Here is a 22,275-nt window from a genome sequence, read left to right as displayed (position 1 = left end):
TTTTTTATTTTTTATTTTTTTTAAATGATGCTCTCTTTTTTTTTTTTTTTTTTAAAAGGATATTTGTTTATTTATTTGGGGGCACCAGGATCTTTTTAGTTGCAGCATGCGGGATCTAGTTCCCTGACCAGGGATCGAACCCGGGTCCCCTGCACTGGGAGCATGGAGTCCCAACCACTGGACCACCAGGGAAGTCCCGATGCTCTCTTTTTTAAAAAAGATACATTTATTTATTTTTATATTTATTTTTGGCTGTGTTGGGTCTTCGTTTCTGTGCGAGGGCTTTCTCTAGTTGCGGCGAGCGGGGGCCACTCTTCATCGTGGTGCGCGGGCCTCTCACTGTAGCAACCTCTCTTGTTGCGGAGCACAGGCTCCAGACGCACAGGCTCAGTAGTTGTGGCTCACGGGCCTAGTCGCTCCGTGGCATGTGGGATCTTCCCAGACCAGGGCTTGAACCCGTGTCCCCTGCATTGGCAGGCAGACTCTCAACCACTGCGCCACCAGGGAAGCCCCGACAAATACTGTTTGATTCCACTTTCTTTTTCTTTTTCTTTTTAAAAACTATTTATTGGCTTCCCTGGTGGCACAGTGGTTAAGAATCTGCCTGCCAATGCAGGGGACACGGGTTCGAGCCCTGGTCCGGGAAGATCCCACATGCCGCGGAGCGACTAAGCCCGTGTGCCACAACTACTGAGCCTGAGCTCTAGAGCCCGCAAGCCACAACTACTGAGCCCGCATGCCACAACTACTGAAGCCCGTGCGCCTAGAGCCTGTGCTCCACAACAAGAGGAGCCACTGCAATGAGAAGCACACACACCGCAACGAAGAGTAGCCCCTGCTCGCTGCAACTAGAGAACGCCCGCGTGCAGCAATGAATACCCAACGCAACCAAAACTAAATATATAAAATAAAAAATAAATTTATATTTAAAAAATATTTATTTAATTTATTTTATGTATTTATTTTGGCTGCACTGGGTCTTAGTTGTGGCATTCTGGATCTTCAGTTGAGGCACGCAAGATCTTTTAGTTGTGGCATGTGGACTTCTTAGCTGTGGCATGTGGACTTCTTAATTGTGGCACGCATGTGGGATCTAGTTCCCTGACCAGGGATCGAAACTGGGCCCCCTGCATTGGGAGCGCAGACTCTTACTCACTAGACCAGCAGTCCCCAACCTTTTTGGCACCAGGGACCAGTTCTGTGGAAGACAATTTTTCCATGGACGGGTGGTGGGGTGGGGTGGTTCAGGCAGCAATGCGAGCTATGGGGAGTGATGGGGAGTGATGGGGAGCAGTGGGGAGCGGCAGATGAAGCTTCGCTAGCTCGACTGCCACTCACCTCCTGCTGTGCGGCGCAGTTCCTAACAGGCTTCGGACCTGTACCAGTCTGAGGCCTGGGGGTTGTGGACCCCTGCACTAGACCACCAGGGAAGTCCCAACACTTACTTTAAAATATATATATTATACATAAAACTTTGTGTCTTATAAGCATTTTCCCATATTAAACAATCTTTACCTTTTATAATATTTATGTATTCACCATTTTAAATGACTGAATAATATTTTACTCTATAACTGTACTATAATTTATGTAAGCAATCTCCTAACGCTGGGTGCTGAAGTTGTTTTTACTTTTTTACTGTAAAAATTAACGTTATTTCTCGTGATGGAACTATTCTATGTCTTGACTATGGTGGTGATGCCACAAATCTACATGTGATAAAATTGCATAGAACTAAATAAACACAAATGAATGCACACAAAATAGTGAAATCTGTCGATTGTTTGAATGGTAATTCCTTGATTATGATTATACAAGATATTATTGCCATAGACTGAATGTTTTTGTCTCCTCAGAATTCATATGTTGAACCTAATCCCCATTGTGATGGTGTTTGGAGGTGGGGCCTTTTGGAGATGATTAGGAGGATATTCAGGAGGGTAGAGCCCTCATGAATGGGATTAGTGCCCTTATAAAAAGGACACCAGAGAGTTCCTCCTCCCCTTCTACTATGTGAGGACACAGTGAGAAGACAGCCATCTATGAACCAGGAAAGGGGCTCTCATTAGACATGTAATCTGCTGGTGCCTTGATCTTGGACTTCCCAGTCTCCAGAACTCTGAGAAATAAGGGTTTGTTTTTTAAACCACCAAGTCTATGGTATTTTTGTTCTAGCAGCCCAAACAGACTAAGACAGTTACCACTGGGTTAAACTGGGGAAGGGTATATGGAATCTCTCAATATTATTTCGTAAAACTGCATGTTAATCTAAAAATTAACTCAAAATAAAAAGTTTTTGAAAATCCACTATGGTCGACATCTTTTGTATGTACATGTGTACATCTCAACTCCTAATTATTTCCTTAGGGTAGATTCCTAAGAGAGAAATTACTCAAAAGAAAATTGAGTAGAAATAAGAGCTCTCAATCACAGCACACTGAGGTTTATTGACTAATCACCCAAGAAGCTTCATGGGCACGGAAAACTGATCTGTATGTCAGCAGAGGAGGAGGGATTAGCCATACTCACAGACTGTTCTACAAACCCTGAATGCCAGTGCACTAATTTACAATGAGAAATGTAAGTGGAGGGGACTAGACTCTCCTTTCTCTCCCCGTAGACCCCCCACTGGCAGAGCCATGTTATAACCAGAAGATTGATTGGTGATATGGGTGCAGTCAGAGCCAGGGGAATTAGGTGACATGATCCAGATGTTCAAGATATCAGGCCAAGGCCTGCTACACACGTCTCCATAGTAGGGCTAAACCACTGCCACCAGAGACACACAAATGGGTTGCTGGGCCAGGGCACCCTTCACTTTGTATGTAGTGCTCGAGTGGGGACATCATATGTTTGCCTCTGTAACTCTCCACTTCTGTGCTCCCAAGGTTTACTAAGCCCTGTTCTATACACTACATTGTCTCTTTAGTTGTGTGAATATATTCTAGTGAGTTATAGTCAAATCTTGTTGGCCTGGGAAACCATCTGTTTCTTTAAGGCACTTGTCCTTAACCCCTGGCTCAGTGGCCCTCTGGAAGGCTCCCTTCCCCTCTGAAATTGTATGCAAAATTTTGAGTGTATGGTCAAACGTGCATTTTTCTAGAGAGAGAGTATGTTGTGTTTATCGGATTTTCAGAAAAGGATATTAATTTAATAGTGAATGTCATGTGGTCCCCAGGTTCCAGGCCTGGTACTGAGGGTTTTACATACATTATCTCATTTAATACCCCCTGAGGTTAAGAAACTTCCCCAAGTTATCAGTTTGGGCAAGTTAAAGAACTACTGCTTTAAAGCGACTTCGTGGGAATTCCCTGACAGTCCGGTGGTTAGGACTCGGCGCTTTCACCGCTGGGGCCTGGGTTGGATTCCTGGTTGGGGAACTAAGATCCTGCAAGCCTCGTGGCATGGCCAAAAAAAAAAAAAAGAAAAGTGACTTCATAAATCTCTTCTCTGGTACAGTCAGTGTCTGCGCTGCAGGGAAGTCTTATCTGCACACCACCCCCCCTTTTATCTTCCTAAATGAAAAAAAAAAGTTATTGGCAACAAGCATACACACGATCCATGCCAAACAAAGCTGTGGAATGGCTTTGTTGATTCTTCCTAGAGACTGAGCTCCATTGTCCGCCCAGCATCTCTAGTTACCTGTTTTATTTTCTTATACACAGATCCCTGTGTGCACTCAAATTAACTTGTGAACTAGCACCTCATATCTGCATCTCACCCACTTTGACAGCTTGGATGCCAATTTCTCCTATAAATGCCTTTTCTTCCAAAAAGCAGGCCCGCTGTCTGTTTATTCTGTCAGAGTCTAGAACCTTAAGGTTTTCTAAAGGACCATTGGGTTGCTTTTTATCAAAAGTGGAATGCATTTCTGCCCACTTTCCAATAGAAGGTCAGGCAAGAGGTTATTCAACATTCACTTATTCACTGAATAATTCACTCATTTTCCAGACACTGTTCCTAGGCGCTAGGGATATGGATAAAAATCTTTGCCTTCATAGAGTGTAGGTTGTATGGGAAGGAAACAGACAATAAGCAAATAAACAAGAAAGATACAGTAGGCCAGATGCTTTTAAGTGCTGAGAAGAGAAAGAAAATAGGGGGACTTCCCTGGTGGTCCAGTGGTTAAGACTTCGCCTCCCAATGCAGGGGGTGTGGGTTCCATCCTGGTCGGGGAGCTAAGATCCCACACGCCTTGTGGCCAAAGAAACCAAGAAAACATAAAACAGAAGCAATATTGTAACAGATTCAATAAAGACTTAAAAAAAAAAAAAGGTCCACATCAAAAAAAAAAAAAAAAACCACCTTGAAAGAAAGAAAGAAAGTAGGGACAGGGCATAGAGAGCCCCAGGAAGGAGGCAGTGCATGTTTACTCTGGGTGGTCAGAGAAGGCCTCACTGAGAAGTGGCAGTTGAGCAAAGATCTCTGTGGTGTAGCAGAGAAAATGTGGGTTTGGGGGGTCAGACAAGCCTAAGTTCAGATCTTGGCTCTGTCCTTTTTATTGTGTGACCTTGGGCTATACACTTACCCTGAACTTTAGTTTCTCCATTTACTGCAATGCAAGTAAAAGTACCTACTTTATGACAATGTTGGAATGAAATAATATATATAAAGGATCTGGCACCAAAACTATACATGGGAACCACTGTCATAGCCTTTGCTAGATGACAATGAAAGTCCATTCAGTCCAGGATTCTCTTATTTTTGGAGGGTCTCACTTGGGTCTGAAGGACCAAGGAGTGGGGCTGGAGTCTCCTTCCCTTCCTGAGTCCTGCACCAAGACGGGGTCTAAATTTTCTCCAGGGATGATTCAGATGAAAGTCACTCTGCAGCAATATGAACACTCCTCTCTGAAAAGAGAAGCTCTTCATTTGTAAGAAAGACTCCTCATATTTCTCTCTTCTCTCTCTCTCTCTCTCTGAGAAGGGTGTGGTCTCCAATATAGTTCACTGATTGCAAAAACCTGGGTTGATTCAACACACTTGATCTCTTTTCATCTCTCTCCCACTTGCTTAAAATAAGAGCTCATTGCTATTCTGCCCACGGCTGCATCTAAATCATAACTAGGTTGGGTGTTGAATACATTTTTCTCTCTTCTGTTAAATACCATTTTCATCTGTGCTGAGCCCACAAACCCTCAGACGACAGTGTCTGCTTTAGCGGCCCACACGTGGGCCTGAGGGAATACACGGGTGTTGCAGGACCCCTCCTTAGCTCAGAGTGAGACCCCCTCCCAAGACCTGTTTGTCTCCCACTGAAAATCCTCCTATACCTGCAGCTAGCCAAAGCCACCTTCCAAGCTGTCACCAGTTCCTCCTGCTGTCACCATCTTTCATTCCTTGGTGAGGGTAAGAGGGCTTTGTGAGCCTTTGAGTCTCTAGTTTCTCCTGCAAAGGCTTGAATCTAAGCACCCGCTGGACTCAAGTCTCCCCTTTTTTTGACTCTTGTTATAGGAGATAGAAAATTAGCAAAATGAGGAATTCAAGGAACTCCAAAAAGCAGTTTCATAAACATGAATTAAAAGAGACACGACTTATAAAAAGAATGATGTCATACTCTAAATTCAGCCTGAAACTCATACTTTTTCATCTCTAATCTTCTCTCCTCTGAGCTTTAACTCCTCCCACATACTTCCTCTCCTCCTCCTTCCCGTGAGAAAGGTCAGCATTATTCTCATCATTTTAACAGACAATCACATCAGCCCCACTGGGGAGGGAGTCAGTGACTTGGTCCAGATTAGGATGTGAGGCTTCCCTGAGGACAGACAGGATCCTGAAGTGTCCCTTGACTGCCTCATCATTTTAATCACTGTGAATTTTTCCTTTTCAGTCAGCCTCCATGCACTTGTATCAAGAAATCCTTGCCCCACCATTGCAGACATCAGGTATAAGGAAAGGAAAAAGGATAAGTGGCCCATTCTGCTTTGAGAGAACTGAAGGCAACTGGGAAAGCCAAGGGTAAGGGCCCCAGAGAGAGTCAGGAATACAGGAGAGAGGATCAGAGGCAGCCTCTGCCTCTCAGCTGGAGAAGTGGCACTATGAAGGAAAGGGTTTCCAGCAGTGGAGGTGGATGGCATTGAGCCAACTACAAAAATGGCAAGAAAACAGACTCTGAAGCTAGTCAGCCTCTATGCACTCCTGATTCTGCTATTTCCTAGCTGTGTTGTCATAGACAAGTTACTTTGCCTTTCTGAGCCTCAGTTTCCACATCTGTAAAATGGGAATGATAATATTTCTACCTTGTAGAGTTGTTGTAAGGAATACATGAGATGATACATAAGAAAGTGCCTAGCACAGTATACAATAAACGGTAGCTATAATTACTAAATGTCTACTGTGTGCTAGGCACTGTGCCAGTTACTGGAAATACTTGAATAAAGCAGATTCCTCATCTCTGAGGAGTTTATTTTGTGGATAGGACAGGCAAGTAAATATTTACCAAACAGTGCAATAGGAGCGGCACTGTCTATAGCTTTGGAATAGATCTCCCTGTCTCTAGGTGAAGTTAATTGTGTGGGAACAAAGACTGAACTCATGACCTTAATAACGGGGACACAAAAAATAATAATAATAGCAGATAGCAACTGGCTATTTCCAGGGAGAGGGTTTAAAATGTCACAGTAGTCAGCCATTGCACTTTATACTCTGCAAGGCCTTATAATATTTGAATAACCGAAGAGGTGAGTGTGGCTCTTCTGGAGCCTTAATAAAAGTAATTGTCCCTAAGGCCCTGTGCATACCAACCCCTACCCCAATAAAGACCAGCAGGGTCGGGACTGGTATGTTACAGACCTCCCACCCACCTCTTAGAGGGGAAAATAAGTAGCAAAATGGCCAAAGGGTAATCTGGGAAGAGGCTGCTGGCCAGAATCTGGTGAATCTATTACCTACCAGTAAGTAGATCATTTTTATGAGGTCAAGGAATTTAGGAAAATGCCTTTTTGCAGGTTTAGGTTGAAGTGAAACCCTTTACCCTGCCCTTTCCCCAGCTGGCTATAGGGCAGTGACAGGAAAGGCAGGAATGATATAACAGAGGGCAGCTTGTGCCAGTGACTTCTGCTTAAACATAGAGCTCTGAGGCCGTGTCCTGGCACAGGTCTGAACTTGAGGCCTTGTCCACCTTGCCTTGTATTTGCCATGTCATTTTTGTCTTTCCCCTCATACGCGTATGATACTTTAACAGAGAATAAATTCTTTTACGCCCTGGATGGCCACAGATTCTATAATCGCCCTGTGAAACAGACACAGGCCACTTCTTAGGAACTGAGGCTCAGAGAAAGTAAATGACATACCCAAGATCAAATAGCTAGAAAGTGGAAACCCCAAGACTGGAGCCCAGCTCTGCTGGCTCTGGTCCCAATGCTTCCACAATTTCAGATGCCTTCTTCCTTGGGCTGTGGATTTGGGCTTTTGCTAAGAAGGAAAGGTTCCCCCCAAAGGACCAAAGGATCCTTAGCCTCAAGCTCTCTTCCTTTTCCTGACATCCTTTTTCATGTGGGACATGAGGAAGCCAGTGGTGGCAGTGGAATGAGCCCCAGCTCCAGAGTCAGGAGGTCAGAACTCTCCTACGACTCTGTGCCATCTCTCCTGTGACCTTGAGCAGGTCACTGTACCTCTCAGCATCTTGGAGTCCTTGTCTACCAAAGGGAGTCATATTCCTCTCCCTGCCTATCTCTTGGGTATGATGAGAATCAAAGTAACAAACAATGTCAGAAATGCTTTGAGAGCATTAAAAACATGCTAACAAATGCAAGGCATGATTCTGAACATCTTCACACAAAAATGAGGGCTGGCGGCCCTCAGATTGTTTCTTTCATTCATTCGCTCAATGCTGGAAAAGTGTTTATTGAATACTTCCCCTGTGCCAGATACTGTGTTAAGTACTGGGGACCCAAGAAAATCCCCAGGCTATGAGGAATTCAAAGGGAGGAGAGACAGATCTAAACAAATAATTGGCACATAGACGTGAGGGCTTTTAAAAAGATGTCCACAATTGGGGAGACCTTTTACTGAGGTGTCCAGAGGTGCTATGAAGTTTAGAGAGTGGTACCGTGAGCAACAATTAGAGCCAGAGAAGGTTCCGCAAAAGGAGAATGAGAAGGAGGGTTCTAGGGGTGGGGATGGAGGGGGAAGGGCAGAGGAAACCATGTGCACATGGCATGGGGGAGTATAGTTTAGTGTAGCTGGAGCACAGGGTATTGGAGGGAAGTGTGGTGGCTGTTTCTCATTGTTGGGATGGAGCCTGGCAATCACCCTGGAGTTCTCTTAGGTGTGTATGTCTGTGTGTATTGGCTGCAGGAAGAAGCCCACGTAAATAAAATTCAGTGATGGAACTTTGTTATGAGATTCCACGGGGAGAGGAGAGATTTTTAGGAAACTATCTCAGCTACTAGCTGGACGTGCTCTGGATCCCTAACCTTCCAAGTCAGTGCAGTGCTTTTCAGATTACAACCTGAGCTCCAGGGTCCCACCCTCTCCATGAGCACCTCGTGTTTGTTGTTGGTGGTTCCTGAGAGAAAGAGGGTCCAGTTGTATTGGTTTGCTGCTGACCGATGTAACGCCCCATCAGGCAGAGTTTTGAGCCCAGCCACCATGGTACGAGTTGGTTTCCATTGGGCCCAGCATACATCAGGTCATCCCATCCTTGGTCCAAGCAGAATTGGTTTTAATCATAATCCACTACAACCTTATGCAGAGAGAACTCCTCAGGACACCTTCCTCATGGGTACTGTGAGTGGGGCAGGTACTCAGCTTTCCAGAACTCACCTCCTGGATGGCATTTAGTCTGCACAGACTGCATTGTCTACTCTCCGAGCCCTTTTCAGTTGTGACATTACAGTCTGTAGCTGCCATTTCATGACTTTTTCTCTTCCTTAATTTATCTTGATTTTGATCCAATTTCCCCTACGAGAGCTTTGTGGATTTCTCCCTGAGACAGAGAGAGTGGGAGCTAAAGAGGAAACTTTAGTGATCACAAGTCCAACTTACTTCACCGATGGGGAGAGTGAGGCCCAGAAAAGGCAACAGACTTGCTCAAAGCTGAGCAGCAAGTTAACTGCAGGGCTAGGCCTAGAACAAGTCCCTTGACTCAAGTCAGATTTTTTGGTTAGTACATAAAGGTACTTCTGTGCTATTGAGGTGTTCAGGAACCCACCTGCTGTGTACGAGGCCGTGTGCTGGATCCTGGGAAGAGGCAGCCATATAATCCCTGTCCTCTAGGAAGCTTATAGCCAAGGTGTCGGAGCACAAATAGAAAAAGATAGCTGTCCAATTAAAAATGGCCCTGGAGGAAGCCAGGCAAATTAGGAAGTTAGGCAAATTTTACTATGTCCAAGGGAGAGGTCTGTAAACCTCCGAATACCTGCCTGACCCTCCGTGACATTCTGAGAAAGGTGATCGTCAAGATTTTTTATGTTTCAGGCTTGTTAGAACCAGACAGGCAACAGTAGGCCTCCTGGACCCAGCCACAGGCCAGCAAAGAGCAGTGAGGAGCCTGAGGGAGTGGAAAGGGGTAAGAGTGGGGACCTGGGTGCAAGTGACCTGTCCCTTAAGCCATCTCTTTTTGCAAGTCCCTACTAGCAGCCCAGAGCAACTAGGGAGAGGGACGGGGTCTTTGAAACACAAATCACCAGTGATTACAAGGCCATTGGGCTTAAGGCTGTCTTTCCTCTCTCCAAGGGGATAAGGTTTATAAAGGATAAGTAGTGTGTTTTTTTCTAGCTGGCCCAGGGTGCCTCCCATGCAATGGCTAGAGGATGCTGTCAGAGGCTCCTGGGAGTGGCAATTGACTGGTTTCCAGAAAGACAAACTAAAACCCAGCTCCAAGGTAAGCTCTGGAGCCTGGACCCTGGCAAATTAGTCTTTTGGCCTGGTTGCCATGGAGACAGACAGGCAGCAGCTGCGCGGGAAGAGGGACCAGCAACTTCACCAACATCCAGGATTGAGACAGCCGTGGTGGGGGAGGGGCTCGGCACCGCCCTTTCTCCCCCGGATACAGAGGTTTCTGTCTGCCCCCCAACATCCAGACTTGCAGGATCTGGTGAGTTGCCAGGGTCACAAAAGGAGACATGGCAGCGCTGGCTCCTGAAGCCCTGGTTTTCTGCTTCCAGGCCAGCGCCCTCCCGCTGCCCCACAGTTGCCTCCTGTTCAGCTTTTGGAGCAAACAGATCTTCCAGCGCTGAGCTCCTGGGCCCCGGGGGGGTCCCCAAGCTCCCTCTTTGGAGGGGATAAGTCATTGGAGGTGAATCCCAGAGTGTTCGCCACCTGAGGCCAATTTGGCCCCGTGCTCTGTTGCTGTCTCTCTGGAAAACCTGGCAGGGGCTGTGACCAGCCATTGTCTGGGAAAGGAGCTTGAACCTGAGCCCAGAGGGAACTCGGTAAATGATGGGGTTTATTGTCCCCTCATTTGACGCTACACTGATATCATTAATTTGTGGCTTCAAGCCCTGTGCTCCCTAACCAGGAGGAAAGAGTCCTGGCTCTCCCCTCCTACAGGTTATTTCTGGAAATTGAAGGTAGGAGAGAGGGGCCCTGGGATCCAGATCGCCCGAGTCCACTTTCCCTGCAGAGCTGCCAGGAGGTCGTGTCTCAGCATCTCGGTTTCCTCAGAGGAGAAACGAGGCTGGTGTCCTGGTGTCATCTGGGGCTTTGCGCTCCTGGGCATTGCACGTGAGCAGGGTGGTCACCTGAGAATAGAGCCCTAGTGTGGAGGGACAGCAGAGAGCTGGGGAAATGCAGAGGCTACTGCCTACCAGGAGGGCTTTTGATATTGCTGTTTTAATTATGGAGGTAGTTCATGGGTGGGCATAATTAGTCCATGGGTGGGCATAATTATATACCAATGCCAAGGTATATAAAGTAAATTGAGAAAATGTCCCATCACCTTAAGTCCCAATCCCTCATCCCTGCTGGAAACTACTGATAATTTTGTTGTGTATCTTTTCAGATCTTTCTCTATGCTTATACTTTTCCCCCTGTTATTATTATTTTTTAAATCACACGAATGATATGAGAACACATTTTATAAAAGATGCAAACACCACAGATAAATGTAGAGTCAAAAGAAAAAGTGTTCTTTTAGTGTATTCCCTTCGCCAGAGGCAGTTATTGTTAACAATTTAATGTCCTACATATATTTATGTCCAAACACAGAGTTTCAGCTTTCCTTTCTTTAGCATAAATGCAGTCATAACATCCATATTGTTCTCCAAGTTGCTTTCCCTGCCACAATAATATGTTACACTGCAGATTTTTTTTAATGTTGGTTTACCTACCCCATTCTCCATAACTGCTGAATATTCTGCATTATGGATGTTCTGTACTTATTGAAGTGGTCTCCTTCGATAGATGCTTGAGTTGTTTATGATCTTTTGTTATTAATAATAACAACTTTGCAAACTTGTGCATCTATTTATGCAGGGTTTATTTCTAGAAGTAGAATTTTTGGGTTAATATGTCTGTATATCTTTCATTTTTCTAAATACTGTGGGGATTTATTCCTAAATTTTGTTTTTTAAAGATTATCTAAGACATAGATGCCCATTGCAAAAAAGTGGGTAAGTATACAGAGCTATATAGGGGGGAACAAAGTCACTCACAGTCTCTCCACCCAGCAGTCATGACTGTCTACTTTTTGGCAATTATTGTCTATGCCTGCTATTGTTACAGTGATCAGAGCATATTGCATAGATAATTTCCTACCTGGCTTTTTTTAAAACGTAATGCTATAAGCATTCTCCTATGTCACTAAAATATTTTTGTAAACACCCTTTCTGTGATTTTATGACAGTATTATATGTACATACCATAATTTTCTTTTCTCTGTTGTTGGACTTTTTTTAAAAAATAAATCTATTTATCTATTTATTTTTGGCTGCGTTGGGTCTTGGTTGCTACTCACGGGTTTTCTCTAGTTGCGGCGAGTGGGGACTACTCCTCGTTGCAGTGCGTGGGCTTCTCTTTGTGGTGGCTTCTCTTGTTGCGGAGCACAGGCTCTAGGCATGCAGGCTCAGTAGTTGTGGCACACAGGCTCAGTAGTTGTGGCTCGCAGGCTCTAGAGCGCAGGCTCAGTAGTTGTGGTGCTCGGGCTTGGTTGCTGCGCGGCATGTGGGATCTTCCCGGACAGGGATTGAACCCGTGTCCCCTGCATTGGCAGGCGGATTCTTAACCACTGCGCCACCAGGAAAGTCCCCCGTTGTTGGACTTTTAAGTTGCCTACATTTTTCTCACTATGATCACACCTCAGTGAATATCTTTTTGCATAAATCTTTGTCTGAAATCTAATAATTTTCTTAAGCTAGATTCCCGAAAGGAGAATTACTGGGTCTAGAGGTAGGAATTTTAGTGAATCTATTTTTTTAAGTTGAATTTTGAATTGCTAATATGTACACATGGTAAAAGTTCCAAAGGTACTAAAGATTACACAATGAAAAAAATGTCTTTCTCCTAATTGGTCCCTTGGCTGTGGTTTTCCTTCTTAAAGGCAACACTTAAAGGCAACAATATATGTATGTGTATATATATATATATATATATATATATATATATATATATATATATATATATATATATATATATTCTTCTTTCCATATAAAACTTGTAGCACATCATATACATACTTTTTTCTCTTTTCACTTAATATTTCTTGATGATTGTTCCATATGTAAAATAGAGAACTGCCTTATTTTCTAGAAATACTACATAGAATTTCCTTAAATGGAAATGGTTAATCAGTTGGTACATTGGTACATTTTTAGGTTGTTTCCCATCTGTTGCTATTCAAGCAGTGCAGTAATGAATGTCCTTCCATATATACCATGTTCTCCATGTGTTAGTGCATCCATCTGTAGAATAGATTCCTTTAAGCGGAATTGCTGGGTCCTAGGGAATATGCATTTTACATATTGATAGCTATTGCTATCTCTGCAGAGGGTGACCATTTCCTCATTAAAGGGTGTGGACAGTTTTTTAAGCTCTTGATTCAAATGGTCAAACTGCTTTCCAGAAAAGTGTTACCTATTTACACTCTCACCAGCAATACAGTGTCCTGTTCACTCCTCCCACTGAGTAAAAATAGTATGGTGATGTTTGCAGTGTTATTTTTTCAAAAGGATTACCAAAAGTAAGCAAATAGTTACTTTTAAATACTTTTTTAAATAAAATAAATAAAAAAACAGGATCTGGGAGAAATTCCTAATCCCAGTTTTGCCACTCTGTGTGCGTGACCCTGGGAAATTATTCATCCTCTCTGAACCTGTAATGTCTTAGAGGTGTCATGAGGAAGAAATGAGATAATACACCTAGTACAGTGCTTGGCACATAGCAAGGGCTCAAAAGGTGGTAGCTAAGAAGAAAATTTTGTTAAGGAAAATTAACAAAAAATTCCAGCCCTCCAAATAATCCCGACTGTGAGGGGAAGGGAGCCTTCCAGACTCTTTAAGTGGCCTGGGCGGTGCCAGCTTTGTTCTTTCCCTCAAATTATCCCACTGATCTTTCCTGCCTTGGGGAGGAAAAAGGAAATCTGGCCACTAGCTCCTGGGGAGAAACACCCCACGCCAGGACGGGCTCTTAAGAGGGGCTGGGGTCCGGGACCTCACCCAGCTTCACCGGATGCCTCTCGGAGGAGCCCAAGCAGAGTTTAGTCGTCGCCCTCCCTGGAGGTCCCTTTCGCGAAGCTGACACCCTGATCGGAGGCTGGGGAGAGAGAAGTGCCGGCCCAGCCTTCCATCGCTCCCTCAAAGCGAACGGCAGACGGCCGCTGCCTGTGCTTCGGTGGGCGCGGCTGGGAGGTCCTGGTGAAATCTCCTCTGTGCCGTTCTCTGCGGCTCTCGCCCCCTTCCAGCCCCTCGGCCGCCGGCTGCAGGCCCCGCCAGAGGCAGCCCACCCTCTCCGAGGTGCTGCAAGTGGCAGGGAGGTGTCGCCAGGGCTTGGTGCTGTATGCTGCGGTCCGGCTTGGCGAGGGTCTGCCCGGATTCAGGGCGGCCACTGTGGGCTCCACAAGCCCAGCGAGGCTTGGCCGCCCCCTCCTCCCAGAGGAGCTGCTGCCCTGAAAAAACAGGCTGCTGGAGACGCCATTTCTGGTCCCACCCTGTGTCGGCCGAGGAAGAGCCAATCACCATCCTTGTGTGCAGCTCTGAAAACTGCAGGTAGAGACTGCCTCGGGTGGGAGAAAAGATCTGCGGGGCGAAGCCATTTTCTGGGAGGATTTGCAATCATTTCTGCTCACAGTATTATAATCACCATACTGGAGAATTTTAGCCATGGCGTCCCCGCCCACCCCCCTTACACTGGGGTCTTTCCTGGATTTTCCAGGGAGAGCTAACAGGGGCAATACGGCGTGGTGCAAAATTGTGCCTCGGGTACCAGTTGAGGAGGGGTCTAGCCTTGGCCCTGAACTTAACCTGTTCCGTGACTGTGAGAAAGCAGTACAGCCCCAGGCCTCATTCGTCTCATTTAAAAAAATGTAGGGAAGGAATAATATCAGACCATGTCAAGGATTGGTGAAGTTGTGGGGAAATGGATTCTCTCGATTTGTCCTTATCTAGTAAAACCGAAAATATTCATACCCTGTGCCCTGACAATTCTCTTTCTTGGTTTCTACCCTGGAGAAATTCAAGAAGGCTGTCCATATCTAATAACAAACCCTTGAAAACAGCTCACTGGCCATGAATAGGGAAAGTATAAATAAAATAAGGCCCGTATTCATAATGAGTCACTATATTGCTGTTAGAAGGAATAAATTAGATCTATCTATGCAGAGATGTGCATAGAGTTCAAAATCTATTAAGTAAAAACAGTTGTAGAATAATGCATACAACATAATACGGTTTTTGCAACATATCAAACAGAACTGTGGATTTTCTATATCTTCAAACATATGTAATAAAAGAATTTTTTTTTTTAATGAAAGGACTGAAAAGTGGCTTTCTCTGGGGAGAGGGGCAGGGAGTTGGGATAGTGAGTGGAGGTGAACAGGAACCTCAGCTTTCTTTGTAAATTCTAACTTTTTTCTTTAAAAAAATGACAGTGCGTTCCTATATTAAGGAATTTTAAACTGCGTATTCATAAAGAAGACACTGGAAACAAATGTCAAAATGTAAACAATGGTTTATTCCAGGTGATGGGAAATATGTGTTATTTTCTTCTTTGTACTTTTTGGGGTTTGTTTTAGTTTTTAAAAATGCGGGGATAGGGCTTCCCTGGTGGCACAGTGGTTAAGAATCCACCTGCCAATGCAGGGGACACGGCTTTGAGTCCTGGTCCGGGAAGATCCCACATGCCACGGAGCAACGAAGCCCGTGCACCACAACTACTGAGCCTGTGCTCTAGAGCCCGCGAGCCACAACTACTGAAGCCTGCGCGCCTAGAGCCGGTGCTCCGCAACAAGAGAAGCCACCGCAGTGAGAAGGCAGAGCGCATCAAGGAAGAGTAGCCCCCACTCCCGACAACTAGAGAAAGCCAGCGCATAGCAACAATGACCCAATGCAGCCAAAAATAAGTAAATAAAATAAATTTTAAAAAAAAAGAGAGAGATCTAATGCTATTTTATAAGGAAAAAGAATGCAGGAATATTTGTACACCAGTGTTCATAACATCATTATTCACAATAGCCAAAAGGTGGAAACAACCCAAATGTCCATTGAAGGACTAATGGATAAACAAAATGTTGTGAAAGAATATTACTCAGCCTTAAAAAGGAAGTAAACTCTGACATATGCTACAACATGGATGAACCTTGAGGGCATTATGCTAAGTGAAATTATCCAGCCACAAAAAAGCAAAGACTGTATGATTTTGCTTATATGAGGTACTGAGTAGTCAAAATCAGAGAGACAGAAAGTAGAATGATGGTTGCCAGGAGTTGCGGGGAGAGGAGAGGGGGAGTTATTGTTTAATAGGGATAGAGTTTCAGATCTACAAGAGTTATGGGAATGGATGGTGGTGATGGCTGCACAACAATGTACGTGTATTTATTTATTTATTTATTTTTGGCTGTGCCGCATGGCTTGAGGGATCTTAGTTCCAGGCCAGGGATCGAACCCATGCCCCCTGCATTGGGAGCGTGGAGTCTTAACCACTGGACCACCAGGGAAGTCCCTATGTGTACTTTAACAGAATAATAAAAAAAAAAAATTTGTAAAAAAAATTCAGTAGAAGACATAGCTATTTAACAAAATCCTGCTATCAGCCATTCCATCAATCTAGTAGAATACATCATCAAATCTAAGATGTTGTCAACGGTAGAATGCACCATTATTTCATGTAATACCAAGAAAGAAAAACTGGTACCAGTTAAACTCTGATATCAACCGATTAAAAGACATCCCATTCCAAAGATGGTAATTTTAAAAGTGCATCTTAGATTCAGTAGAATATGGTAAGCAGTTTATGCAGTAAATGATCACCTTTTAAAATCTACCGGCAAAGTTCAGATTGGTTTTTAACTGTACCACACCTGTCCTTTGTTTTTTGAACAGATTGTGTTTGCAAACCATCTCAGAAAAATAAATGGTGACTTGTCTACCTAAAAAAAAAGCAGGGAAGGGGTTCAGGAGTGACTGTGCGACCCATCAAATCCTCAGCTCAAGAGCCTGCGATCCTGTGATTCTAGTCATCATCCTTAAAGTCCTAGCGCTACCCTGAAGGGCTTTCAAGGGCCCTGGTGCTCCAGCCTCCACCCACTCCGCAGTCCTGGGTGCAGTCTCACCAGTTGAAGCCGGAGGGCTCCAGCCAGGGCAGGCCACTTGCAGTTCACAACTGTGCTAGACTCACTCTCTCTTCTGGGCACTTACCTGTGCTCTTTCCTCTTCCTGGCACCCTGTTCCCTTCCTCTCAGCCTGCAGACTTCCTTCAGGTCTCCGTAGCTCAGCTACCCCTTTCCCTAGCAGGCCTTCCCTGCTGTCCCTCCCCTGCCTAGGTTAGCCGCTGCTCCCTGTACCCTCTCAGTACTCTGAGCTGATTGCCATTTACTGTGAGCTCTTGGGGCCAGGGACTTGCCTTCCTCTTTACTGTACTCCCAGGGCCTAGCGCAGGGCTGCCACCTCAGAGTTCCTTAGTGACTATCTGGTAAATGAATGTCCAATTAGGATCAAAAGCAGCAAACTCTTCTCGGGCTGTTTCCTGGTATTCATTCTAGAGACTCTGAAACTCTGGGCGTTCCACTTGCTTAAGGTAAAGGGCAGAACCTGGATTTGAACCCAGAGACTATGGCCCCAGAGCCAACACTCTTAACCACTATGCTTTAAGCCCCAAATGCCTCAATTTGTTCATGAACCAAATACATACTGAGAGCCTACTATGTGTCAGGCACTGTTCTATAGTAATAACGAAAACGGACACAGCCCCGATTCTCACGTATCTTACATTCAAGTTGGTGGTGGGGGAGAGACAGAAATAAATAAGAATATAATTTGCCTATTTGTGATAAGAGGGAGGGAATATACAGGACAATGGGAGGAACAGGTTGGAAGGTGGGGGAAGATCAGGAGTTCAGTTCTGGACACACTTAGTTTGAAATACCTAAGAGACATCCAAGTGAAGATAGAGAGTAGGAGTTGGATAAATGTCTAGAGCCCAGGGTATAAGCCTAGGCTAGATAATACAAATTTGGAAATCAGCAGCATAGATGGTATTTAAAACCATAGGACTGGGACTTCCCTGGTGGTCCAGTGGCTAAGACTCTGCACTGCCAATGCAGGAGGCCCAGGTTCAATCCCTGGTCAGGGAACTAGATCCCACCTGCCGCAACTTATTATCCCATGTGCTGCAACTAAGACCCGCCACAGCCAAATAAGTAAATAAATAAATAATTTAAAAAATAAATAAATGAAAATAAAACCATAGGACTGGCTGAGATTGCTAGGGATGTGATTGCGTATAGAGAAGAGGTCCAAGTTGGCCATTGGGTGTGATAACGTAGATGTCATTAGTGATCTTGGCAAGCAGTGTCTGTAGACAGAGGTGGAGCACGCATCTGCATGAGGAGGGTTTAAAGAGAAAAGGCGGAGAGGAGTCGGAGACAGCAACAAAGACAGCCCTTTTGGAGCATGTCGTTATAAAGGCTGAGCAGGGAAATGGGGGACTCTGGAAGGAATTATCGGTAGGTTTAAGGCGGAATGAATTGCAGCCTGGAAATATGCTGATGCAGGGAAGACTGATGCAGGAGAAGGACGTGAGACAAGTATGGGTCCCAGGTCCTCCTTTTCATACTTCTACCCCTCCTCTTTCTCCAGCTTTGTTTCCCTGGGTTTTCTCCTGCTTTCTTCTCCTTGCCCCACTCTCTCTTCTTGTCATGAGCCACCATAGTCAACCTTATCTCTGCGGGCATGCAGTGCGGCAATTCGCTCTTTCTGGAAAGTTAGCCAGGTTTTATCTTGACCTTTCAGCATACAAAGCAGTGCTCCATCAGGCCACTAAAACAGGATCTTTTCTGTCCCACATGAGGATGACCACCAGCGGCCCCAGGAGCCTCTCCTTCTGCCTGTTGTCATATACCACCAGTATGGTTTGCCTTTTCTTTGGTGTGTATCTTGTGAACCTAGCTGAACTGTAAGGACCTTAAGGACAGGGACTCCACATGATGCTTCTTTGGGTCCCTCATGATACCTAATTGGGTGTCGTGCAGAGTATTCATTTACTCAACATTTATTGAGTACCTGCCGTGTGCTGGGATCTGTGCTAGGTGATCCAGATCAACAGTCCCCATCCTCAAAGAGCTCGTGGTCCAGACAGGAGGCAGATGCGTAATCAAATAATAGCAAATAAGATGTTGAGTTCTATACTAGGGAAATGTAGGGTGCAGTGGAGGCTTAGAGAAGGAAGAGGTTAACTACATGGGGGATGGACAGGGAAGACTTCAGGGGGTCTTCCCTGGGGGTGGCAATGAGAAAGCACTTGAAGGATGGCCAGGAGTTTCCTGATCGACTGGAGGAGAGAGGGCATCAGGCAGAGGGAGAGTGCAAAGTCAAAGAGGTGTGAAACAGCACGGCATGTTTGGAAAAGGACAGGTCTTTTGATATGATGGTACGGTGGGGAGGGGCACGGCAGGAACAGTGGTGGGAAAGGATCCTGGAGAGACAGAAAAGAATTGGATTGTGGAGGGCCTTGTGTGCCAGGCTAAGGAACTTGGCCTTAATCCCATAAAAGGGAAGGACGGGATCAGACTTTTAGAGAGAACCCCATGGTGACCGTGGAGTAGAGGTTGACTTGCTTTTGGCAGTCATGGTATTAGAAACAGTTTACTTATATTTAATTAGATGACGACATTTAAAAATCAGGAAGTTTCACAAGAAATCCTAAATTCCAGCCTCTCTAGCCACACATTGTTCTATGATAGCCATCAGCCAAAGCTAGGTGGGAGCCTTCTGTTATGGATTGAACTGTGCCTCCCTGAAGATGTTGAAGTCCTACCTGTAACCTTGAAAGTGACCTTATTTGTAAATTGGATCTGTGCAGATAGATGATCAAGTGAAGATGAGGTCACCAGGATAGGCCTTAATCCAGTATAACTGGTGTCCTTACATAAAGGGGAAATTTGGACACAGACAGATGCATGTAGAGGGAGACAATGTGAGGACATGGGGAGAATGCCATCTATAAGTCAAGGAACAGCTGGGACTACCAGAAGCTAGAGGAGAGCACAGCACATTCTCCCTCCCAGTCCTCAGGAGGAACCTGCTGTCATCTTGATTTTGGACTTCTGGCCCCCAGAACCGTGAGATGATAAATTTCTGTTGTTTAAGCCACCCAGTTTGTGGCACTTTGTTAAGGCAGCCCCAGGAAAGTAATGCTCTCGCTTAGATGGGGCCCGCACTCTCCAGTGATTTGAGTCGGTAAATGCCTATGCTGGGAATGGATTTGAGGAAGGGGACGGACTGAAGACCATTTAGTAGGTGGTCTGTGGTGATCCAGTAAAGCGGCGGGGAACGGGGAGCGGTCTGTGAGAGCACCGCAGTGCTAGTGCTTACTGATGGATGTAGGGCTTAGCAATAAGCCCAGAAGGTCTGTAAACCAGCTCTGAGTTCCAGAGCCGCATCATCTGCTTTTCTTTCCCTCGTGTATTTTCTCTTCCACGGCATCCCACCCTTCTCCACCTGACGCCTCAGCCACCTCCACCTTCCGGGCTTGAATTCTACTCAGTGTATAACTTTCACCCTGCCTCGGAATGGATGTGATTTCAGCAGCCTTGGTTTCAACTTCCTGTGACAGCTGTAACCTCAGTTCTCACTGAATTACTAAGACTGCTGATAAATGCCAACTGCTTGGAAGATTTTATAAGTAACTAGGAACGCGTTTTGTGCCAGGCCATGGGAAAATGGGCTATGGAATGGCCCAGATGTTTAATGAATTAAAAGTAACGAGTCAGGAATTCCTTGACAGTCCAGTGGTTAGGACTAGGGGCACCCACTGTGGGAGGCCCTGATTCCACCTCTGATCAGAGAACTAAGATCCCGTAAGCTGCGCAGAGCGGCCAAAAAAAAAAAGTAACTCCCTGCTGTTTTTTAGGCCCATATGTGTCCATTCAAGAAAAAGACTAGATCTAAGATGAAAATCATCCTCTCAGCCCCATGTGGGAAGAACGGTTCATTTCCCTGTTCAAAGACCCAACAGCCCAGCAGAGGGTGAGTGCTTCTACCTCACCATCCCCATGCCATCGCCATCTTTCGTGCTCATATTTTGATTATTTGGAACAGGTTGATTGGAAGGAACAATAGAAAGCAACCTGCCCACCCCTCCACACCCCCACCCCCCACCAAGCCTCCCCACTAAAAGAAATGTCACTGGCTAAGGAAACAAGATGCTACCTGTGAGGCGGTATCCTGAATAGGATCCTGGAACACAGAAAGGACCCCAGTGGAAAAATGGGGAATCCAGTTAAAGCTGGCCATTTGGTTAATAGTGTTGTACCAGTGTTAATGTTTTAGTTTGGATAAATGGACCATGATTATGTAAGATGTTAACATAGCAGGGAGCTGGCTGAAGGGTCTATGGGAACTCTGTGTACTACCTTTGCAACTCTCTGGAAATCTAAAATGATTTCAAAATTAAAAGTTTAAAAACAAGTTAAATATATATATATTTAAATGTCTCTGCAATAATACTGGTCCAGAATATACCCTTAGTTATGCTGTCTGACCCTCAGCCCTAAGTGTTGTTTAATGGCCAAAAAGACATCAGCCAGATGATTTGACATTTGCCGACTGTCTATTCATGGCACTGTAAAGATACCAAGACAAAACCATATAGAACCCTGCCCTGAAGGAGTTTACTCTCTAGTGAGGGGGACAAACATATGTATAAATAGCTACAATACCAGGAGAGTGTGTGGGGATTGGAGAGATTGATCAAGACCTTGAAGGTGGAGAGAATTTCAACAGAGACAAAAGTCAAGGACTCTAGGCTGGGGGTTGGTGTCAGCAAAACATATAGGTGTGTGACTTTCCAGGGAGATGGGAAGAGTCCAATAAAGTTGAAACTCGGTGGGGCGGGGGGAAGTGGGGACAGAGGTCTTAGAGATGTAGAAGGACCTAAGCTCAGTGAGGAGGACAAAACTCCTTTCTATTTTTAATATATAATTGTTTTATCATTAATAAAAGGAATATATGTTCACTTCAAGAATGTTGGAAAATCCAGACTAGTACAAAGAAGAAAACTAAACTCAACTGTTGTTTTGCCCTCCCAGAACAAATATTTTGGTGCATTTCCTTCATTATATTTTGTTCCTTGTAGTTGAGCTCATATTGTACACACAGTTGGGTAGCCTTTGTTCATTTGTTTCACTTAGCTTAATATCACGAGCCTTTCCCAATCTCATTTAAAAAGAATCTTAAAGCACGAAGGGAGGTCACTTTCCTCTTAATGCAAGAATCCTTCTTCACCATCTTGGTGGCTGGCTGACAGATCTTTGTCTGGACACCTCTCCTAGCCAGAATCTCATTCATTCTTTAAGACATCCATTCTATTGTTAGCTAAGTCCAGTGACCACAGAGTTCTTCCATGCATCTTAATTGTGCTTCCCTACAACTATCCCTTTTTGAGATGACAGATCTTCAGATGCATCAAGAATCAAAGAATTTCAGGGTTTAGCTGATCTTGAGGTAAGTTGCAATTACCTCACGGAGGGTCTCAAATGCCATGCCAAGGACCCTTGGACTATAATCCAAGGGAGTCATCAATTTTTTCTTTAGGTTTCAGGAATTTTTATTTTTCTCATATAATGTGCCCCAAAGTTTAATTCATCAAATGTTTTCAAGCAGAAAAGTCGTGTGATCAGAGCTTT

General features: G+C 44.9%; 1 non-coding gene across 1 annotated transcript; it reads left to right on the top strand.

Moving 5' to 3' along the window:
- Nucleotides 1-17,651: 17,651 nt before the first annotated feature.
- Nucleotides 17,652-17,724, top strand: TRNAG-GCC (transfer RNA glycine (anticodon GCC)). The gene has a single exon. It is a non-coding gene; the product is annotated as a tRNA-Gly (tRNA).
- The last annotated feature ends 4,551 nt before the right edge of the window (nt 17,725-22,275 follow it).

This window comes from Eschrichtius robustus, chromosome 3 (genome assembly GCF_028021215.1).
Source record: "Eschrichtius robustus isolate mEscRob2 chromosome 3, mEscRob2.pri, whole genome shotgun sequence".
Lineage (NCBI taxonomy): Eukaryota > Metazoa > Chordata > Mammalia > Artiodactyla > Eschrichtiidae > Eschrichtius > Eschrichtius robustus.
The sequence above is the reverse complement of the archived record's forward strand: the minus strand, read 5'-3'. Positions and strand labels throughout refer to the sequence as shown.